Below are 22,164 nucleotides of genomic sequence, written 5' to 3'. Positions count from 1 at the left end.
GGGCATTCCATCTGACCAACCCATCAAGATTCTTAGAATTCTTTTTTCTTAGAATCCCTACAGTACAGAAAGAGGCCATTCGGCCCATCGAGTCTGCACCGACCACAATCCCACCCAGGCCCTACCCCCATATCCCTACATATTTATCCACTAATCCCTCTAACCTACGCATCTCAGGACACTAAGGGCAATTTTAGCATAGCCAATCAACCTAACCCACACATCTTTGGACTGTGGGAAGAAACCCACGCAGACATGAGGAGAATGTGCAAACTCCACACAGACAGTGACCCAAGCCGGGAATTGAACCCAGGTCCCTGGAGCTGTGAAGCAGCAGTGCTAACCACTGTGCTACCGTGGTTTTCTGTAATCCATCCAAACTCCACCCATTTCAACCACCACATTCAGCGTATCCTTCTATTCCCTTTTATTGCATGCAGTCAAAAAGATCAATTCCCACAACCACTTCCTGAGGCAGTAAGCTCCATAATCATCACTAACCTCTGAATAAATAAATCTCTTCTTTTTCCCTTATAGTATTCATTAATACACTGTATTTCTTGTCAATGCAAAATAGTTGTTCAAGGTGGCTACTGGCATCTATCTGCGCATGTGCATTTCTTCACGTGGGTGTGGAAAAACAAAGGCATCATTGGCTGGGCACAACAGCAGTAAACACAGTCTGATTCAAAACACTGAAAAGTAAAACCGCACGTTCCTGCGGCTATTGTTAATAAAACTATGTGTTATAGGTTGTGCAAGAAAAAACAATGGATTATTTTTGACTTTAGATTAAAGGGGAGACAGTGCACAGAATATAAAACGTTTCAGGTATTGATGAGTCAGCAGCCAGGGTTTGTGTATAATAGAACTGTAGAGAGGCCAAAGAAAAAAAAAAATAACGCCAAAAGAAATTACAAACAAAATATATTTGAATATTGTTCTGAATAAAATAATTTCTGGTTCCAAAATCCACTCTTCAGGATTGTAAATTTAATTATGTTCTTCAGTTTCACTTTCTATTAGGGTTGCTGCGAGTTTCAATTTTCCTTAAAAGAAACCAAGTAACTAACTGGAGAGGGCGAGTGTCACACTGAGGTTTGGGAGTGAGTGGAGCTCTCACCTCCATCGTTTATGCTGACATCTCGGACTGAAGTGGCATAACTGTGTTGGCAGCGAATGGAGCCTTATTAATAACTACATTAATGGCTTCCAATTCTGTTTTCTCTCAAGTGAAAACATTTTTTGGAAAAATCTCTATCCGATCACTTCTGTCTTCTCTTGTCTGAGGAAAAGAAAATTGCACAAACTTTCCTATTAGCTGCAATGTCAATAAATCAAAATTCAGAAAGGTTAACATTTTCCTTGGTCTGAATTTGCTGTGTAAATTTTCCCTTTCTAACCCTCTGGTCAATAAGTTTACAAAATCCTTTCCTGTCAGTTCAGTATTGAAATTTACAACATTGTGCTCTATTGCACATTGTAACCTATAATGATAGGCGGTCATTAACTCAGACGTGATACCCGGAAAAATCCCTACACCTGCTGCCCCACTCAGCGCAAATGCAGGTCTGGTAGGATCATATGCTGGGTTTCAGGCCTAGACAAGGTATTTGTGAAGACTCCCTGCTGGGACTGCTCAATACCCTCTTAAACATTACAACTTCTTACCCACCCCCCCCCCCCCCCCCCCCCCCCCCGAACGTCCCGTCCGGATGTAACGTCATTTCTGTACAGCCGCAGCAAAGTACGTCCCGGCTACAAGTCAGCACCACGCCCGTGTGGAGAGTATCAGGGGTGCGTCTCCTGTAATGAAAATATGGTTTGCCCCGTGGGAAAGGACGCATAACAATACAACCCATTGAAAAATCATGTCGTTGGCTAGGCAATTGTAACCCAGGTATTTAGTTAGTGGCCATGCCAGATTTCTGCACCCTGATGAAACTGCCCATTTTCATGGAGAACCACTGTTCCTGACTGAAGTAGAAAGAGCTGAGCACAGAGTCTCCACGGTGAATCCAGCAAGAGCAGCAGGGTCAAAGGAAGGAGAGGACACAGCCCCTTTTTTATGGCACTGGCTGCCGTATTCAGGTAAGTTCTTAAAATTCCAAGTAACTTAGTCAGTGAATGTACGAGTAGTTAAGGTGGGTGAGTTGGGAGGTGGGTCAGAGGGTAATCAATTGGTTTGGTGGGATAGCTGGGGAGAGTCAGGGGTGGTATGGTAGTCAGCGTCAGTAATCGAGTGGTTGGCTGGTGATGGTCAGGTTGCCCAAGAGACAGATAGATGATTGTGGGTAGGCAGATAATAGGGATAGTCAGGTGTGTAGTCCAGTGGCTGAGGGGTAGTCAGCTTATTGGGGGTGTGCTAGGATCGGGGGAGGATAGGTGTTTGTGGGGTGGGAGAGGGGCGCTCAGGTTGTATTCAGGTAGAGTCCCATAGTTAGGTGGTCAGGTAGGTAGGCAGGTAGTTGTAGGGAGTAGTCAGATGGTCAGAGAGTGAGCAGGGTGAGGGCTAGTCGAATGGGCAGTTGATTATTGGGGTAGCTGCGGTGTAGCCAGTAGCCAGGCGGTCTAGCTGGGTCGTCAGCTAGTCAAGGTTTAGTCTGGTGGCTGAGGGCAGGTTCAGTCATCAGGTGGTTGGGGGGATAGTGGGGAGGCACTCTGGGTGTACTTGAATCGGGAGATGTACTAAGGTGTCCAACAAGATAGTCAGTAGTTTGTGGGGTGGGGGTGTGTGTAGTCAGATGGACGGGGGATGGGTGAGGGTTAGTCACTGAACATTAGCATAGTTGGGTGGCTGCAGGTAGTCAGTGGTCAGGTTATGTGGTCGAGTGGTAGTCAGGAGATTGAGGTTTAGTTGCAAGGTCGGTAAAGTAGATGAGTGGTCGGGGCGGGGGGAGGGGGGAGAGGTAGTCAGGTCAGACAGATTGTTGAATTGGGGCAATTGCAGTGCTCAGCTCAGTCATGCTGTCTAATCTGTGAGTTAGTCTAGGTATTAAATTCTGTAACATTTCAAGGGTAATTATCCAGCTAAGTTCCAAAATAAGGTTGGGAGACAATAGCATAGTGGTATCGTCACTGGAGTAATATTCCAATGACCCAGGATAATGCTCTGGGGATCAAGGTTTGAAATACACCATGGCAGATGGTGAAATTTGAATTCCAAAAAAATGTGGAATTAAAGGTTTAATGATGACCACGAAACCATTGTTGATTATTGTTAAAAACTTATCTGGCTCACTAATGTCCATTAGGGAAGGAAATCTGCCATCCTTACCTGGTCTGGCCGACATGTGACTCCAGATCCACAGCAATGTGGCTGACTCTTAAATGCCCACAGGGATAGGTAATAAATGCTGGCCAGCAAGCAACGCCCACATCTCATGAAAAAAACAAAAGAAAATTTGGCACAAATCAATGACCGTGAGCTCAACGTTGGACATTCGTAAAAGATCCCCAGGCCACACAAATCAGCCTATGGGAAGGTTCAACTTCCTGGACAATTTCAGCACATGCGTGTCGGGACTTCCACAGAGTCCTGACACACATTTTCCAATTTATGTCAAATTTCCGATATACCGCATGGTTACCAGAAGAATTGAGTTGATGCTTTAGTGATTCAATTGTGATTGGAGTAAGTGGGTCAAAATATAAAAGGAATAATTTATTTCATACAGAAAGCATGGGCCCTCCACGTGCTGTCCTGGAAAGTTAACACCATGTCAACTCACTGGTGCGTCAGCAGGTGGGGTCCTCTCTTCCCAGTAGGAATGAAATGACTGCACATCAAACCCTTTGGAATTTTAAAGCTGGAGTGTAAACAGGTCTAATCGGTACATTTCATAGAGCTAGAAGTGCCCCATTAGGTACTGCTCTTCGAGGAATAAATTATACAGACATCAGAGTCCTCGACAAGATGCCGACAGAATTTCCCTCTTTTCTATTAACAGGGCACTTCTAACATCCAATGAGTCATTTCAGCAAGAATAGAATAAGTTAGAATTAATATCTGGATATGACGGCAAAATGTCTGGTTGAACTGCTGGATTCAAGTGCAATATTATTGTACTTAAAGAAACCGCATTCTGTGCAACTGACTTGATGACCTGTGTCCACTTATTTCTGCCAAATGACAGTTACTGTCCTCTAGTCTTCGTGGGAGGCCAAACTCTACACTAATGATATCCAGCAAGCTGAAACAAATATCAGGAAAAAGTACAAAGAAAATAAGATGACTGCGAGTTCAGTTTGTAAAATTTTCAGTGTTAAATTTCAGGATTTATCTTTGGGGCTGATTCAAATATATCCCCACCACAGGAAAACGGGTGAATTGCAGAAAACTCCCAAGTATAACCTTAACCTTAATAGTGTCTTAATCATAAGCAATGGGACCCCCTTGTTGCTTCCTTGCATCTCCCACCGCTCCCATTCCCCTTACTTTAATGTCCAACCTGGAAAGATCCCTACCCAAATAAATTACAACTCCCTTTCAAACTTCCAACTGTTTCACATTTGTCACAACACTTCTTCGACCGGCTGTTCAATCATCCCCTCAACCTCTGATATCTTAGTTCTGAGTAAAACACTGCATCTTCCCTCCTTTACAACTCCTCAAGTGCAAGGAACTCAGACTTGAACATATCCGTCACAACTGGTTCGGCCATTCATTGGCCTAGCAGATGCCCCACGCATCAAGCACTACCTGCCCCTGCTCTCTTCTGCCAGAACTGCTCACTATTCAGGGTAATTCTTGAAAGCAACAACAGCCCCAACTTCTTTCCTCACTACCGTTTCCTTAAAGCTTTCTAAACTGACCTCAGAGGCAAGGAATCAATGGGTTTCTTTGTCATTTTGCCACTGCTCTGCCTATCTCACAAACTCAACTCTGTCTTCCTGTAATCTATGACTTTTTTTCTTCTTCTCTATTAACCACTGCACCAATCTTGGTGTCTTTTGCAAGCCTGCTTTTAATTCCCCCACATAATTAATTCCTGGCGGGAAAATTGGCTAAGGCTACTGGGGAGAGTTTAAACTAGATAGGTTGGGGGGAAGGGATCGAGACGAGGAGACTGGGAGCGAGGAAGTTAGCTCGCAAACAGAGAAGGGTTATAGACAGTGCAAGAGGGAGGATGGATGGGGGATAGAGAAGGGGAGAGCTCAGACCAAAGGATTGAGATGTGTTACTTTAATGCCAGGAGCATAGTGAATAAAGGGGATGAGCTCAGAGCGTGGATCGATGCCTGGAAGTGTGATGCGGCGGCCATTATGGAGACTTGCATGACTCAGGGTCAGGACTGGATACTCCAGGTGCCGGGATTCAGATGTTTCAGGAAGGACAGGGAGGGAGGCAAGAGCCAGGGTGGAGTGGCACTGCTGATCAGGGATAGTGTCACAGCTGTAGAGAAGGTGTATGCTGTGGAGGGATTGTCCACAGAGTCTCTGTGGGTGGAAGTTCGGAGTGGGAAGGGGTTGATCACTTTGCTGGGAGTTTTCTATAGGCCGCCCAATAGTAACAGGGAGGTGGAGGAGCAGATAGGGAAACAGATCCTGGAGAGATGCTATAATAGCAGAGTTGTTGTGATGGGAGACTTTAATTTCCAAAACATAGATTGGAATGTCCCTCGGGTAAGGGGATTGGATGGGGAGGAGTTCGTCAGGTGTGTTCAGGAGGGTTTCTGAGACAGCATGTGGACAAGCCTACAAGAGGAGAGGCTGTACTTGATCTGATACTGACCAATGAACCTGGACAGGTGTCAGATCTCTCAGTGGGAGAGCATCTTGGGGATAGCGATCATAACTCTATCTCCTTTATGCTTGCATTGGAAAAAGAGAGGATCATGCAAGCTAGGAAAGTGTTGATATGGAGTAAGGGGAAATATGAAGACATAAGGCAGCAAATTAGAGGAGTAAATTGGAAGGAGGTATTCTCAGGGAAATGTACTGAAGAGAGGTGGCAGTTTTTCAAGGAATGTCTGTCCAGAGTTCTACACGACAACGTTCCGAGCAGACAGGGAGATGTTGGTAGGTTAAAGGAACTGTGGTGCACGAAAGCTGTGCGGGACCTAGTCGCGAAGAAAAGGAAAGCGTACAAAAGGTTCAGAGAGCTTGGCGAAGATAGGGATCTAGATGAGTATACGGCTTGTAGGAAGGGACTAAAGAAGGAAATTAGGAGAGCCAGAAAGGTCATGAGAAGGCCTTGGCAGGTAGGATTAAGGAGAACCCTAAGGCGTTCTATAAATATGTGAAAAGTAAAAGGATGAGACGTGAAGGAATAAGGCCTATAAAAGGTGAAGGCAGGAAAGTCTGTACGGAACCAGTAGAAATGGCAGAGGTGCTTAATGAGTATTTTGCCTCGGTTTTCACAGAGGAAAAGGACCTGGGTGGATGTACTGCGGGCTTGCGGGGAGTGAAAAGATTGAGTATGTGGACTTTAAGAAAGAGATTGTGCTGGAATCTTTGAATGGCATCAAGATAGATAAGTCGCCGTGTCCAGATGGGATGTACCGCAGGTTACTGTGGGAGGCGAGGGAAGAGATTGCAGAGCCTCTGGCGATGATCTTTACATCGTCGATGGAGACGGGAGAGGTGCCGGAGGATTGGAGGATTGCGGATGTGGTTCCTATTTTCAAGAAGGGGAATAGGGATAGCTCAGGAAATTACCGACCGGTGAGTCTAACCTCAGTGGTTGGTAAGCTGATGGAGAAGATCCTGAGGGACAGGATTTATGCACATTTAGAGAGGTTTAGTATGCTCAAGAATACTCAGCACGGCTTTGTCACAGGCAGATCGTGCCTCATGAGCCTGGTAGAGTTCTTCGAAAATGTGACTAAACACATTGACGAAGGGAAAGCGGTAGATGTGGTTTATATGGATTTTAGCAAGGTGTTCGATAAGGTCCCCCATGCAAGGCTTCGAGAAAAAGTGAGAGGGCATGGGATCCAAGGTGCTGCTGCCCTGTGGATCCAGAACTGGCTTGCCCAAAGGAGGCAGAGAGTGTGTATAGATGGGTCTTTTTCTAAATGGAGGTCGGTCACCAGTGGTCTGTTCTGGGACCCTTGCTGTTTGTCATTTTCATAAATGACCTGGATGAGGAAGTGGAGGGATGGGTTGGTAAGTTTGCCGACGACACGAAGGTTGGTGGGGTTGTGGATAGACTGGAGGGATGTCAGAAGTTACAGAGGGACATAGATAGGATGCAAGACTGGGCGGAGAAGTAGCAGATAGACTTCAACCCAGATGAATGTGTAGTGGTCCATTTCGGCAGGTCAAATGGGATGAAGGAGTCCAATATAAAGGGAAAGAATCTTCATACTGTAGAGGATCAGAAGGACCTTGGGGTCCGGGTCCATAGGACTCTTAAATCGGCCCCGCAGGTGGAGGAGGTGATTAAGAAGGCGTATGGTGTGCTGGCCTTTATCAATCGAGGGATTGAGTTTAGGAGTCCAGGGATAATGATGCAGCTATATCAGACTCTCGTCAGACCCCACTTGGAGTACTGTACTCAGTTCTGGTCGCCTCATTACAGGAAGGATGTGGAAAAGATTGAAAGGGTGCAGAGGAGATTTACAAGGATGTTGTCTGGATTGAGTGGCATGCCTTATGAGGATAGGCTGAGGGAGCTCGGTCTTTTCTCCTTGGAGAGACGTAGGATGAGAGGAGACCTAATAGAGGTATATAAGATGTTGAGAGGCATAGATCGGGTGGACTCTGAGGCTTTTTCCCAGGGTGGAAATGGCTGCTAAGAGAGGACACAGGTTTAAGGTTGTGGGGGGAGGTACAGGGGAAATGTTAGGGGAAGTTTTTCACAGAGAGGTTGGTGGGCGAGTGGAATCGGCTGCCGTCAGTGCTGGTGGAGGCAAACTCAATAGGGACTTTTATGAGACTCCTGGATGAGTACATGGGACTTAATAGGATGGAGGGTCATAGGTAGGCCTAGAAGGTAGGGATATGTTCGGCACAACTTGTGGGGCCGAAGGACCTGTTTGTGCTGTAGTTTTTCTATGTTGCGCAGTGTTCTATAATCCTCTATATTGTTTGCTATGTGCATAAATGACAATGGTCCCAGCACTATACCTTGTAGTACGCTACAGGATACCGGCTTCCTGTTACTCAAACAGCCTTCTCCCATCAACCTATTACTAAGTCATTTTCAGATCCATTTTGTCAAGTTTCCGGAATTATATGTGCCTCAACGTTCTCAATCAGTCTCCCAGGTAGGAACCTGTCAAAGGCTTTGCTAAAGTCCATATAAAAAACATCAAAAAATAAAAAACATCAACTGTTGTTGCCTATGTGGCAGACAGGAAACAGAGAGTGGGAATAAATAGGTTCTTTTCAGAGTGGCTGGCAATAACTAGTGGGGTAACGCAGGGTTCAGAGTTGGAACTCCAGCTGTTCACAATATGCAATAATGATTTGCACAAAGGAGTTGAATGCAATATGTCCAAATTTGCAGACGACACTAAAATGGGTGGCAGTGTGTGTTGTGAGAAGAATGCTAAGAGACAGGGTGATTTGGAAAGGCTGACTGAGTGGGCAAATACTTGGCGAATGCAATATAATGTGGATAAATGTGAAATTATCCACTTTCATGGCAAAAACGTGAAATTATCTGAATGGTGGCAGTTTAGGAAAAGGGGAAGTGCAACGTGACCTGGGTGTAATGTTGGAACACTCATTGAAGGTTGGCATGCAGGTACAGCAGGAGGTGAGGAAAGCTAATGGTATGCTGGCCTTCATGGCAAGAGAATTTGAGTACAGGACTCGGGATGTCTTGCTGCAGTAATAGACCCTTGATGACGCGACATCTTGAATATTGTGTGCAGTTTTTGTCTCCGAGTCCGAGTAAGGACATTCTTGCTCTTGAGGGAGTCCAGTGCAGGTTCACCAGACTGATTCCCAGAATGGCAGGACGGACGTATGAATAGAGATTGGATCAACTGAGCTTGTACTCACTGGAATTTGGAAGAATAATAGGGGATCTCATAGAAACATATAAAATCCTGATGGGACTGGAAAGGCTAGATGTGGGGAGAATGTTCCTGATGTTGGGGAGGTCCAGAATGAGGGTTCATAGTCTAAGAATAAGGGGTAAGCCATTCAGTATTCAGTACTGAGATGAGGAAGAACTTCTTCACTCAGAGAGTTGTGAACCTGTGGAATTCTCTACCACAGAAAGTGTTGGGGCCAGTTTGTTAGATATGTTCAAGAAGATGTGGCCCTTACAGTTAAGGGGATCAAGGGGAATGGAGAGAAAGCAGGAGTGGAATACTGAAAGTGCATGATCAGCCATGATCATATTGAATGGGGGTGCAGGCTCGAAGGGCCAAATGGCCTACTCCTGCACCTATTTTCTATGTTTCTGTGAATACTGGATCTCATCTCTCCCGCTAAGTTCCTCTGCAATCCTGAGATGTCTTTCACCCAAGTACCAGACAGGCAACACAAGTGTTTGGGAATCATTCTCTCGACTGCAAAGAACAGTATCTATCCCCTTAACTATACAGTCCAGTACTACTACAATACTCGTTTGGACTATTTCCACTTAATTGGGTCCCTGCCGGTGGTGCTATGACAGTTTGCTCATCCTTCCTGGATCATTTGTTCTCGTCCATACAAGGGGCAAGAACCTCAAGTCTGTTGAACAATTGCAAAGGCTGAGACGCCTCAAATTCTACGTTCTGAATCCTCATAACTGGTTGGTCTATGATTTACTGGAATTTTTATAGATGGACTTTTTATATATAATGTGACTCACGGCAACCACATGTGCTATAAGTAGCTGCAGTTTCAGGAACTTTGTCTCAGACCTGATCAGCTGGAATCTGAGCTTCGCAGGCACTGCAGTGTATCAGGGACAGGGAAAGCTACCTGTATGCTTTGTTTCAGGAGGCAGTCACATCCCTTAGGCTCGGCTCATTAGTTTTGGTCCACTTGACCAAACTATTGAATTCTTCAAAGAAATAACACAAAAAACAAGTGAGGGTAATGCAGTAGATGAAATGTAAATGGATTTTAAATAGGCCTTTGTGTGATAAGATACCACATAATAGACTCAAGCGCAAGTCCATGGAATCAGGAAACATGGAGCAGAATGAGCAGAAAACTGGAACTGGTGTTCCAAAGGGATCTGTGGTGGGATCACTGTTGTTATTTGCTAAATCAGAAATACAATTACAAACTTAAAGGTGACATCAACCTGAAGGTTGATGGACTTGGTGCTGGGGGCTGAGGCGGGGGGTGGGTGCACGGGGTAATCGGGGATGTAATGAATACTGGGGGTGTATAGAACTAGAGGTAGTTATGGGACAGTATGCCAACATTGTCATTCATCTGCATTAATTAAATAACACCATGCTTTTCATATGCCTGCAAAAAGTAAATTTTTGGCTTACAAAGAGATCAAAGGTTATTGGGGATGGCAAAATGGGGAGTTGACATTCAATCAGATCAGCCATGATCTTATCAAAAGGCAGAACAGGCTCAAGGGTCCAAGTGGCTCCCTGATCAATCCGTGCATGCCCCCACCTCCCAGCACCCAAGCCGTCAACCCTCCGGTTAATTTTGCCTTTATATTTTTAATCATGTTTCTGATTTGTATGTTCATATGATTGATCATACCACCATCCAGTGCTGTGAAAACACACAAATCACTTCAGAGCTCCCAGCCTCAGAATAGATAAATTTGTGCAAATTTCAATCTCTCCCATTCACCAAATGTACGAGATGCAAGTGGGGTATTACATCCGTGACTCTAAACAAAAGTGACACACAGACAGATGGGCAAATGTATCTTCACAAGACGACAAGAAATAGAAGCAGGAGAAGGCCACCAGGAACGTCAAGCCTGCCCCTTCATTCAATACGATCGTGGTTGATCTATGCCTGCCTCAGCTCCTTTTCTGTGCCATTTCCCCATAGCTCTCTATTCCTTGATCTGTCAAATATTTATCCATGTGCACTTTAAATACTTCTGATGATTCTGCCTCCACTACCTGTTCGGGCAGAGAATTCCAGAGATTCAATAACCTCTTGCAAAAAGAAATTTCTACTCATCCCACTTTTAAATGACTAGCCCTTTATCTTGTAGCTGTAGTCCTTGTTCAAGACTCGCTAGTGAGAACATCTCACTATCCATCCTGTCAAGCCCCCTCAGGAACTTATATGTTTGAATAAAGTCACCACTCACTCTTCTGAACTACAAGGAATACAGACCCAGACTATATAGCCTCTCTTGATAGCATAACACTCTTATCCTAGGAATTAGCCTGGCAAATCTCCTTTGGACTGCTTCCAATGCTATTATATCCTTTCAAGGTAAGGGACCAAAACTGTATACAGTATTCCAGGTGAGGCTTCACCAGCATCATCCGCAATTGCAACAAAATATCCCAATGTTAAACTCCAATCATTTTGCAATAAAGGTCAAAATGCCATTTGCCTTCTTAACTGCATGTTGGTAAAAGCAAAATACTGCAGAATCTGAAACAAACACAGAAAATGCTAGAAAATATCAGCAGGTCTGACAGCATCTGTGGGGAGAGAATCGAGTCAATGTTTCAAATCTAGATGACCCTTCGTCAGAGCTCAGCTTGATTGAACTCAGCTCCCATTCCACACCCCCTCCCCACCCTCATAATATAAATCTCTGCTGATTCTCTTAGCTCTCAGCTCTGATGAGGGACCATCTACACTCGAAATGTAGGCTTTAGACCATAAGACATAGGAGCGGAAGTAAGGCCATTCGGCCCATCGAGTCCACTCCACCATTCAATCATGGTTGATTTCAACTCCATTTACCCGCTCTCTCCCCATAGCCCTTAATTCCTCAAGAAATCAAGAATTTATCAATTTCTGTCTTGAAGACGCTCAACGTCTCGGCCTCCACAGCCCTCTGTGGCAATGAATTCCACAGACCCACCACTCTCTGGCTGAAGAAATTTCTCCTCATCTCTGTTCTAAAGTGACTCCCTTTTATTCTAAGGCTGTGCCCCCGCGTCCTAGTCTCCCCTGTTAATGGAAACAACTTCCTTACGTCCATCCTATCTAAGCCGTTCATTATCTTGTAAGTTTCTATCAGATCTCCCCTCAACCTCCTAAACTCCAATGAATATAATCCCACGATCCTCAGACGTTCATCGTATGTCAGGCCTACCATTCCTGGATCATCCGTGTGAATCTCCGCTGGACCCGCTCCAGTGCCAGTATGTCCTTCCTGAGGTGTGGGGCCCAAAATTGCTCACAGTACTCCAAATGGGGCCTAACCAGTGCTTTATAAAGCCTCAGAAGTACATCCCTGCTTTTGTATTCCAAGCCTCTTGAGATAAATGACAACATTACATTTGCTTTCTTAATTACGGACTCAACCTGCAAGTTTACCTTTAGAGAATCCTGGACTAGGACTCCCAAGTCCATTTGCACTTTAGCATTATGAATTTTGTCACCGTTTAGAAAATAGTCCATGCCTCTATTCTTTTTTCCAAAGTGTACGACCTCGCACTTGCCCACGTTGAATTTCATCAGCCACTTCTTGGACCACTCTCCTAAACTGTCTAAATCTTTCTGCAGCCTCCCCACCTCCTCAATACTACCTGCCCCTCCACCTATCTTTGTATCATCGGCAAACTTGGCCAGAATGCTCCCAGTCCCATCATCTAGATCGTTAATATATAAAGAGAACAGCTGTGGCCCCAACACTGAACCCTGCGGGACACCACTTGTCACCGGTTGCCATTCTGAGAAAGAACCTTTTATCCCAACTCTCTGCCTTCTGTCTGACAGCCAATCGTCAATCCATGTTAGTACCTTGCCTCGAATACCATGGGCCCTTATTTTACTCAGCAGTCTCCCGTGAGGCACCTTGTCAAAGGCCTTTTGGAAGTCAAGATAGATAACATCCATTGGCTCTCCTTGGTCTAACCTATTTGTTATCTCTTCAAAGAACTCTAACAGGTTTGTCAGGCACGACCTCCCCTTACTAAATCCATGCTGACTTGTCTTAATCCGACCCTGCACTTCCAAGAATTTAGAAATCTCATCCTTAACGATGGATTCTAGAATTTTGCCAACAACTGAGGTTAGGCTAATTGGCCTATAATTTTCCATCTTTTTTCTTGTTCCCTTCTTGAACAGTGGGGTTACAACAGCGATTTTCCAATCCTCTGGGACTTTCCCTGACTCCAGTGACTTTTGAAAGATCATAACTAACGCCTCCACTATTTCTTCAGCTATCTCCTTTAGAACTCTAGGATGTAGCCCATCTGGGCCCGGAGATTTATCAATTTTCAGACCTTTTAGTTTCTCTAGCACTTTCTCCTTTGTGATGGCAACCATATTCAACTCTGCCCCCTGACTTTCCTGAATTGTTGGGATATTACTCATGTCTTCTACTGTGAAGACTGACGCAAAGTACTTATTAAGTTCCTCAGCTATTTCCTTGTCTCCCATCACTAGATTACCAGCGTCATTTTGGAGCGGCCCAATGTCTACTTTTGCCTCCCGTTTGTTTTTAATGTATTTAAAGAAACTTTTACTATCATTCCTAATGTTACTGGCTAGTCTACCTTCATATTTGATCCTCTCCTTCCTTATTTCTCTCTTTGTTATCCTTTGTTTGTTTTTATAGCCTTCCCAATCTTCTGACTTCCCACTACTCTTTGCCACATTATAGGCTCTCTCTTTTGCCTTGATGCATTCCCTGACTTCCTTTGTCAGCCATGGCTGCCTAATCCCCCCTCTGATAACCTTTCTTTTGTTTGGGATGAACCTCTGCACTGTGTCCTCAATTACTCCCAGAAACTCCTGCCATTGCTGTTCTACTGTCTTTCCCACTAGGCTCTGCTTCCAGTCGATTTTTGTCAGTTCCTCCCTCATGCGCCTGTAATTACCTTTATTTAACTGTAGAACCTTCACATCTGATTCTGCCTTCCTTCTTTCAAATTGCAGACTGAATTCTACCATTTTATGATCACTGCTTCCTAAGTGTTCCCTTACTTTAAGATCTTTTATCACGTCTGGCTCATTACATAACACTAAGTCCAGAATAGCCTGTTCCCTCGTGGGCTCCATCACAAGCTGTTCCAAAAAGCCATCCTGTAAACATTCAATGAATTCCCTTTCTTTGGGTCCACTGGCAACATTATTTACCCAGTCCACCTGCATATTGAAATCCTTTCTTCTTTCCCCACAGATGCTGTCAGACCTGCTGAGATTTTCCAGCATTTTCTGTAACTATTTGTTGGACCTGCTTGATAGCTTTTTGTGATTCATGCTTCACTCACCACCTCTCTCCATTTAGATAATAATTTGCCTTTTGATTCCTCCCACCAAAGTGCATAATCTCACCTTTCCCTACATTAAACTCCATTTACCAGGTTTTCATCCAATCACCCAATCTACATATAATCCCACTGCAGAACCACAATGGCCTCATAATTATTTGCCATTCCACCTATCTTTGTATCATAAGCAAATTTGGAAAGCTTACATTCTGTTCCTTCCTCCAGGTTATCAGTGCAAATAGTAAACAATGGCAGGCCAAGAACTGATCCCTGTAGTACTCCACTAGCTTTATCTTTTTACTCTGAAAAGGACCCACTTATTTCAACTCTTCTTTTCTAACTCACAGCCAGTTTTTGATCCATGCTAACACACTATCTCCAATTATATGGGCTTTTAGTTCATGCACCAACATTTTATGTGGCAACTTATCAAATGCCTATATCTACAGGTTCTGCTCAATCTATTCTCTGTTACATCCTTAAAGAATTTGTGCAAATTTGTCAAACATAATTTATTTTTTCTGAACCAAGTTGACTAGGTTTGATTATATTCAGCTTTCCAAAACAATTAGCTATTTCCTCTTTGATTATTGACTCCAGCATCAGGCTGGTAGAAGTAGGGAACCCTGGATGACTCAGGATATTGAGGTCCTGGTCAAGAAGAAGAAGGAGGCACATGACATGCATAGGCAGCTGGAATCAAGTGAATCCCTTGCAGACTATAGAGGGTGTTGGAGTAGACTTGAGAGAAAAATCAGGAGGGCAAAAAGGGGATAAGAGATTGTTTTGGCAGATAAGGCAAAGGAGAATCCAAAGAGGTTCTACAAATACATAAAGGGCAAAAGAGTAACTGGGGAGAAAGTAGGACCTCTTAAGGATCAACAAGGTCATCTATGTGTGGATCCACAAGAGATGGATGAGATCCTAAATGAATATTTCTCATCAGTATTTACTGTTGAGAAAAGCATGGATGTTAGGGAACTTGGGGAAATAAATAGTGAAGTCTTGAGGACTGTACATATTACAGAGAAAAAGGTGCTGGAAGTATTAAAGCGCATCAAGGTAGATAAATCCCCAGGACCTGATGAAGTGTATCCCAGGACATTGTGGGAGGCTAGGGAGGAAATTGCGGGTCCCCTATCAGAGAAATCTGAATCATCGATAGTCACAGGTGAGGTGCCTGAAGTTTGGAGGGTTGCAAATGTTGTGCCTTTGTTTAAAAAGGGCTGCAGGGAAAAGCCTGGAAACTACAGGCCAGTGAGCCTCATATCTGTGGTGGGTAAGTTATTGGAAGGTATTTTGAGAGACAGGATCTACAGGCATTTAGAGACACAAGGACTGATTAGGGACAGTCAGCATGGCTTTGTGAGTGGAAAATCATGTCTCACAAATTTGATTGAGTTTTTGAAGGGGTAACCAAGAAGGTAGGTGAGGGCAATGCAGTTGATGTTGTCCACAAGGACTTTAGCAAGGCCTTTGACAAGGTACTGCATGGTAGGTTGTTGCATATGGTTAAATCTCACGGGATCCAGGATAAGGTAGCCAAATGGATACAAAATTGGCTTCTTGACAGAAGCCAGAGCGTGGTTTTCGAGTGTTGTTTTTCAAACTGGAGGCCTGTGACCAGCAGTGTGCCTCAGGGATCAGTGCTGGGTCCACTGTTATTTGTCATTTATATTAATTATTTGGATGAGAATATAGGAAGCATGGTTAGTAAGTTTGCAGATGACACCAAGATTGGTGGCATAGTGAACAGTGAAGAAGATTATCTCGGATTGCACGGGATCTCGATCAATTGAGCCAGTGGGCTGACGAATGGCAGTTGGAGTTTAATTTAGATAAATGCGAGGTGATGCATTTTGGTAGATTGATAGGGCATGGGGAGAGTTCCAGAACAAAGAGATCTAGGGGTACATGTTCATAGCTCCTTGAAAGTGGAGTCACAGGTGGACAGAGTGGTGAAGAAGGCATTCAGTATGCTTGGTTCCATTCGTCAGAACATTGAATACAGGAGTTCGGACGTCTTGTTGAAGTTGTAAAAGACATTGGTAAGGCCACACTTGGAATACTACGTACAGCTCTGGTCACCCTATTATAGAAAGAATATTATTAAACTAGAAAGAGTGCAGAAAAGATTTACTAGGATGCTACCTGGACTTGATGGTTTGAGTTATAAGGAAAGGCTAGTTAGACTGGGACATTTTTCTCTGGAGCGTAGAAGGCTGAGGGGTGATCTTATAGAGTCTATAAAATAATGAGGGGCAGAGATCAGCTAGATAGTCAATATCTTTTCCCATAGGTAGGAGAGTCTAAAACTAGTGGGCATAAGTTTAAGGTGAGAGGGGAGAGATATAAAAGCATCCAGAGGGGCAATTTCTTTACACAGAGGGTGGCGAGTGTCTGGAACAAGCTGCCAGAGGTAGTAGGAGAGGCGGGTCCAATTTTGTCTTTTAAAAAGCATTTAGGCAGTTACATGGGTAAGATGGGCATAGAGGGATATGGGCCAAATGTGTCAATTGGGACTAGCTTCAGTGTTTTTTAAAAAAGGGGCACATGGACAAGTCAGGCCGAAGGGCCTATTTCCATGCTGTAAACCTCTATGAATCTATGGCTATGACTCTATCTTGCCAATAATAGATGTGAAACCAACTGGCTTATAGTTCACTGCCTTCTTCCTTTCTCCCTTTTAGAAAAAGGGCATCACATTGGCTGTTTTCCAACCTCTGGTACCCTCCCAAAATTTAGAGAGTTATGAAAGATTTCAACCAATGATTCCACTCTCTCTGCAGTCACTTGCATTCAAACCCTGGCACGCAGGTCATTGGTCCTGCTGACTTGTCTGCCTTTAGCCCTTTGAGTTTCACTAACATTCCATTCCTTGTGATTGGGATTATTGTAAGTTTTACCATGTTATTTGAAATCAGTCCATTTGATAACTCGGGACATTTGCAATATCTTCCACTGTGAAGACTGACGCAAAAAAGTTATTTAGCATACCATAGAATCCCAACAGTGGAGGAGGAGATTATTTGGCCCACTGAGTCTGCACCGACTCTCCGACAGAGCACCCCACCCAGCCCCTATCCCCATAGCCTCATATATTTGACTCGCCAATCTCCCAACCTACACATCTTGGAGCACATAGGGGTAATTTGGCATGGCCAATTAACCTAACCTGCACATCTTAGGGCTGTGGGAGGAAACTGGTCACACAAAGGAAACCCACACAGTCACAGCGAGCACATGCAAACTCTACAGTTACCCAAGGCCGGAATTGAAACCGGGTCCCGAGCACTGAGAGTCAAAAGTGCTAACCACTGAGCCACCGTGCCAATTCTTTGTTTGATGTTGTTAATTCACCCATCTCATTAAGTAGAAGTACCTTAGCCACCCGCTTATTATTTATATATCCATGGAAATTCTTACTGTTTGTTTTAATGCTGTATGCAAGTTTCTTCTCAAAATTCATTTTCTTCCTTCCTATGAATCTTTTACTGCTGGATCCTAAAAACTTCCCAGTCTTCTCTGGTCTACCACTAAGCCTTGCCATTTGTATATCTTGCTTTTCAATTTAACATTATCCTTTACAGCCCGTGTAAAATATGGATTTTGCCTTTCTTGTGGAAACACTCTTTCTCAATAGCATAAACTCATGCTGAGCATTTTGGACCAGCTGTTTGAATATTTGCCACTGCTCAACTTCTGACCTGGTATCTTAGCTAATTTACCTATTTCAGTTTAAGATAACTCCTCACTCAACATTATAATTGGCCTTATTTAAGTTGAAGACACTTGTTATGGACCTAAGGCATTCACTCTCAAACTGTATCTGGAATTCTATCATATTGTGGTCACTACTCGCTTGTTCTTAATCACAAGATTCCTTATTAATCCTTCTTCATTACACAAAACCAAATCTGAAGTAGCCCATTCACAGATCGGTTCCACAATGTACTGTGCTAAAAAGCAATCCTTGATAAACCCCACAAATTCTGCTATGTTACCTTTGTCGGTTTGGTTTGACCAATCAATATGCAGGTTAAAATCTCCCATAATTACAGTTCCTTTCGAACATGCCCTTGCAATTTCCCCATTTATGCTCTGACTTCTTGAAAGGTCACATTTTGGTGCTCTATGGACGACTCCCACCCTTGTCTTCTGCTGCTATTCATGAGTTCAACCGGAACCAATTCTACATCACTATCCACTGCCTTTACATGATTCAGCACTACTCAGAAGCCTTCCTCGATTAACAAAGCGACCCCACTTCCTTTCCACTTTCACCAATTTGTCTGGAACATTGTATACCTTGGAATGTTGAGTACACAGTCCAGGAAATCCTGCAACCACATTTGTGTAATAGCTAATACACAGACGCATATGTTGCATGCTATCAACTGGTCTATCTTGTTGCAAATGCTTTGTGTATTCAGATTTTAAAAATCTAGGTTTGATTTTTTACAGTAGTTTACAACTGTGGATTTGCTGTTTTTCATATTTTGTTTGTTTCCTGCCCAGGCGTAACACTATGACAGACAAGGTCCACCTCACTATCCTATGCCACTGCTCCCGCATATATGACTGATTTGTAAACTTTCTGTTCTTGAAACCTTACTCCCCTCCTAGTTCGGGCTCTTGAATGAGTCCTTGCTGTAACATAACATTCATATGAGCTGTCTCTATCTGTAGTTTTCTGCTGACACTGAGACTGATCACTCAGCTGCATGCCTCTCTTTAACTCCGACTTCCCAATTTTTCAAGCAGCCGAAACCTCACCCTCAGTCTTTAGTTTAAAGTTCTCTCCACATCACTAATTATACAGTCCACAAAACACTGGTCCCAGCATGGTTATGATGTGGGCCGTCCCAATAGTACAGCTCCCGCTTTCCCCAGTACTGATGCCAATGTCCCACAAACCACTCTTTGCGCCACACAGTCATTTCTCTAATTTTACATACTTGTTGCCAATTTACGAGTGGCTCACGTAATAATGCAGAGATTGTAACCTTGGAGGTTCTATTCTTTAATTTAATGCCTGACTCCTCAAACTCCCTACACAGAACTGCCTTCCTCATTGTACCTATGTCATTGGTGCCTACCAAGGCAAACAGCACTGGATCCTCCACCTTCCACTGTAAGTTTGTCACCAGGTGAGACTTTCAAATCTCACTATAAACTGACAGATTGATAACAAGGAGCTCAGTAAATTGAGATCGGAATTGTAGAGAAATATTTTCCGCTGGTTTCCCTCTTTGGACCAAAATCCACATGAGGACTACATAGAATCATAAAATCTACAATGCAGAAGGAGGCTATTTGGCTCATCGAACCTGAACTGACAACAATCTTACCCAGGTCTTATCCTCGTATCCCCACATATTTACCCTCCGAGTCCACCTGACACTAAGGAGCAATTTACCATGGCCAATCAACATAACCTTTGGAGTGTGGGAAGAAACCAGAGCACCTGGAGGAAAGCTACGCAGACAAAGGGAGAACATGCAAACTCCACACATAGTGAGTGACCTGAGCATCAAACCTGGGTCCCTGGCCTTGTGATGCAGCAGTGCTAACCACTGCACCACCTTGCTGCCCTTGGACAACATAAATTAGGTGTTTAAGAGGCAGAGCTTTTTATCAAAGGGATAAACATGAGGGGAACAGGGGAATCTACCAAAGGACAGGTGCTCCATGTGCCAGATTATTCCCCAAGAAATGAAGATAACAATTTGTGACCTTGGAGGGATTGAAACATGAGGACACAAAGGCTAAAGTCAAGACTTTTCCAGAGTTGGAAGCTAATACAGTAGCACATTCTCAGACACTGAAGGTGACACTGTGGCCCAGTGGTTAGCACTGCTGCCTCACAGTGCCAGGGACCTGGGTTTGATTCCCAGCTTGGGTGAATGTCTGTGCGGAGTGTGCACATCCTCCCTGCGTCTGCGTAGGTTTCCTCCGGCTGCTCTGGATTCCTCCCACAGTCCGAAAGACATGCTGGTTAGGTGCATTGGCTATGCTAAATTCTCCCTCAGTGTACCCGAAAAGGTGCTGGAGTGTGGCGATTATGGGATTTTCACAGTAACTTCATTGCAGTGTTAATGTAAGCCTACTTGTGAAAATAATACAAATAACTAAACTTCTTGAAAAGTAGAACCACATTAGCCATCTGGCACTCCATCATGCACGACCTCCCTGGCCAGAGAGGAATTTAAATTTTATGTCAGGGCCCCTGCTATTTTCTGCCTCACCTTCCACAGCAAGCTTGGATGTATCAGAACAGGCACCGGAGTGTGGTAACAAGGGGACTTTTACAGTAACTTCATTGTTGTGTTAATGTAAGCCTACTTGTGACAAGAATACATAAAACTTACTGTCCATTGCTGGGTGAAGATAAAACATTGATCCTTGTGGAGCGACAAAGAAGGCCACAGCAGCAATTAGGTCAGATACAAACAGGGACTGCTGGAGCCAAGAGACAGGGTCATGGATCTTACTACAGAGTCAGTGTCACAGGCAGCCTTCCTCCTGGCCTTAATCCACAATCACCATCTTCTCTATCTCCCAAAGTCAGTCTGCAAAACAAAAGAGAACTGGGTAAGATAACCTGAAGCAAATTGAGGTTTTTTTTATAAGTTGCTTTTTTTTCTCGAAGTAGCTCTTTTGTCTGGGATGCTGGAAAGGATGGGGAGAGCACAGTCCTCTGCAACTTTATAAAGGGAATCAGATAAGGAATTGGGAAGGGAGAATATTTACAGGGCTGTGAGGAAAGGGTTGGGGACAGAATATGGGATTCCTTCCTGTTCCTGTGCTTTTCCTGCGAACACCCACGTCATCGCCTTCAGCCATTGTGATCTCACAAAGCCCGTCCCTAGGTCACTCGGATGGGGCCAGGTTCCAGGACAATGGGGTGGCCAGATCCTGGAACAAAGATGGTGGCCAGTCCGCTTTCGGGGCTCCGTGCCACCCATCCTCCCCCAGCAGCGCCCTCTAGGGCCCAGTACAGCTGTTCGCCGACCTGATCACGCTGCCTTTCATCCAGGCCCGGCCGACAACTGAAGTCAAGCCCTCACTGGACGCCGCAGACGCAGTCTCTCGCACGGACGGATCACTAACGTCAGCCCGTTACCATCTGTGACGTAATCACGTAGAATGTTCAGGGCGGCAACTCTCCAGGAGAGAGAGAGAGCTGTCACTCAAAAGAGCAAAACCCGCTGCGCCCTGCAGATTTACGGCAAATATAAACGAAAATGACCAAACAAGGAAAACGTTGTAAATGCAATAATTCCAAATGGGTTCGGCTGGAATGGAGGGGCAGCTCCAGGCGCCTTATGTTCCTATTTCTAATGCTGCATTGTTTCTTAGCAAGGGAGGCCGTGGGGACTGCTTGTAATTTCAATTTCGAGAGAGTTGTCCAAGTCAAAAATGAGCAAGAATGAGTGGTGCCTCGGATATGATCGAATAGAAATTGAGATTTTGACAATATATATGGTAAATACAATCTATAAATAGAGATGTGTATCATGGTTGGTCGCTCTTGTTCCAGGAAAATCAAATCCGTTTGCTCCTTTCCGAGTCCCAGTTTCTCATTGCTAAGAATATCGTCCAATTTTTCAGCTGGTGTGTACAATATATGCTCTTTATATAACTTTCCACATATTCACTATTTGGCTGTGATCAATACCACTATTGGTTCTACCTCCTGTAAACACAGTCCACAGAATCATAGAACTTTAACAGTGCAGAAGGAGGCCATTAGGCCCATCAACTTTGCACTGCCACTCTCAAAGTGCATTTTCCCCAGTCACACTCCCCTTTCTTTTCCCCAAAATCTTGTATATATATATATATTTTATTTCTATCAGATAGCAAGCCAATTCCCCTTTGA

The sequence above is a fragment of the Mustelus asterias genome, chromosome 8 (assembly GCF_964213995.1).
Source record: "Mustelus asterias chromosome 8, sMusAst1.hap1.1, whole genome shotgun sequence".
Taxonomy (NCBI): domain Eukaryota; kingdom Metazoa; phylum Chordata; class Chondrichthyes; order Carcharhiniformes; family Triakidae; genus Mustelus; species Mustelus asterias.
This window is presented reverse-complemented; position numbering follows the sequence as displayed.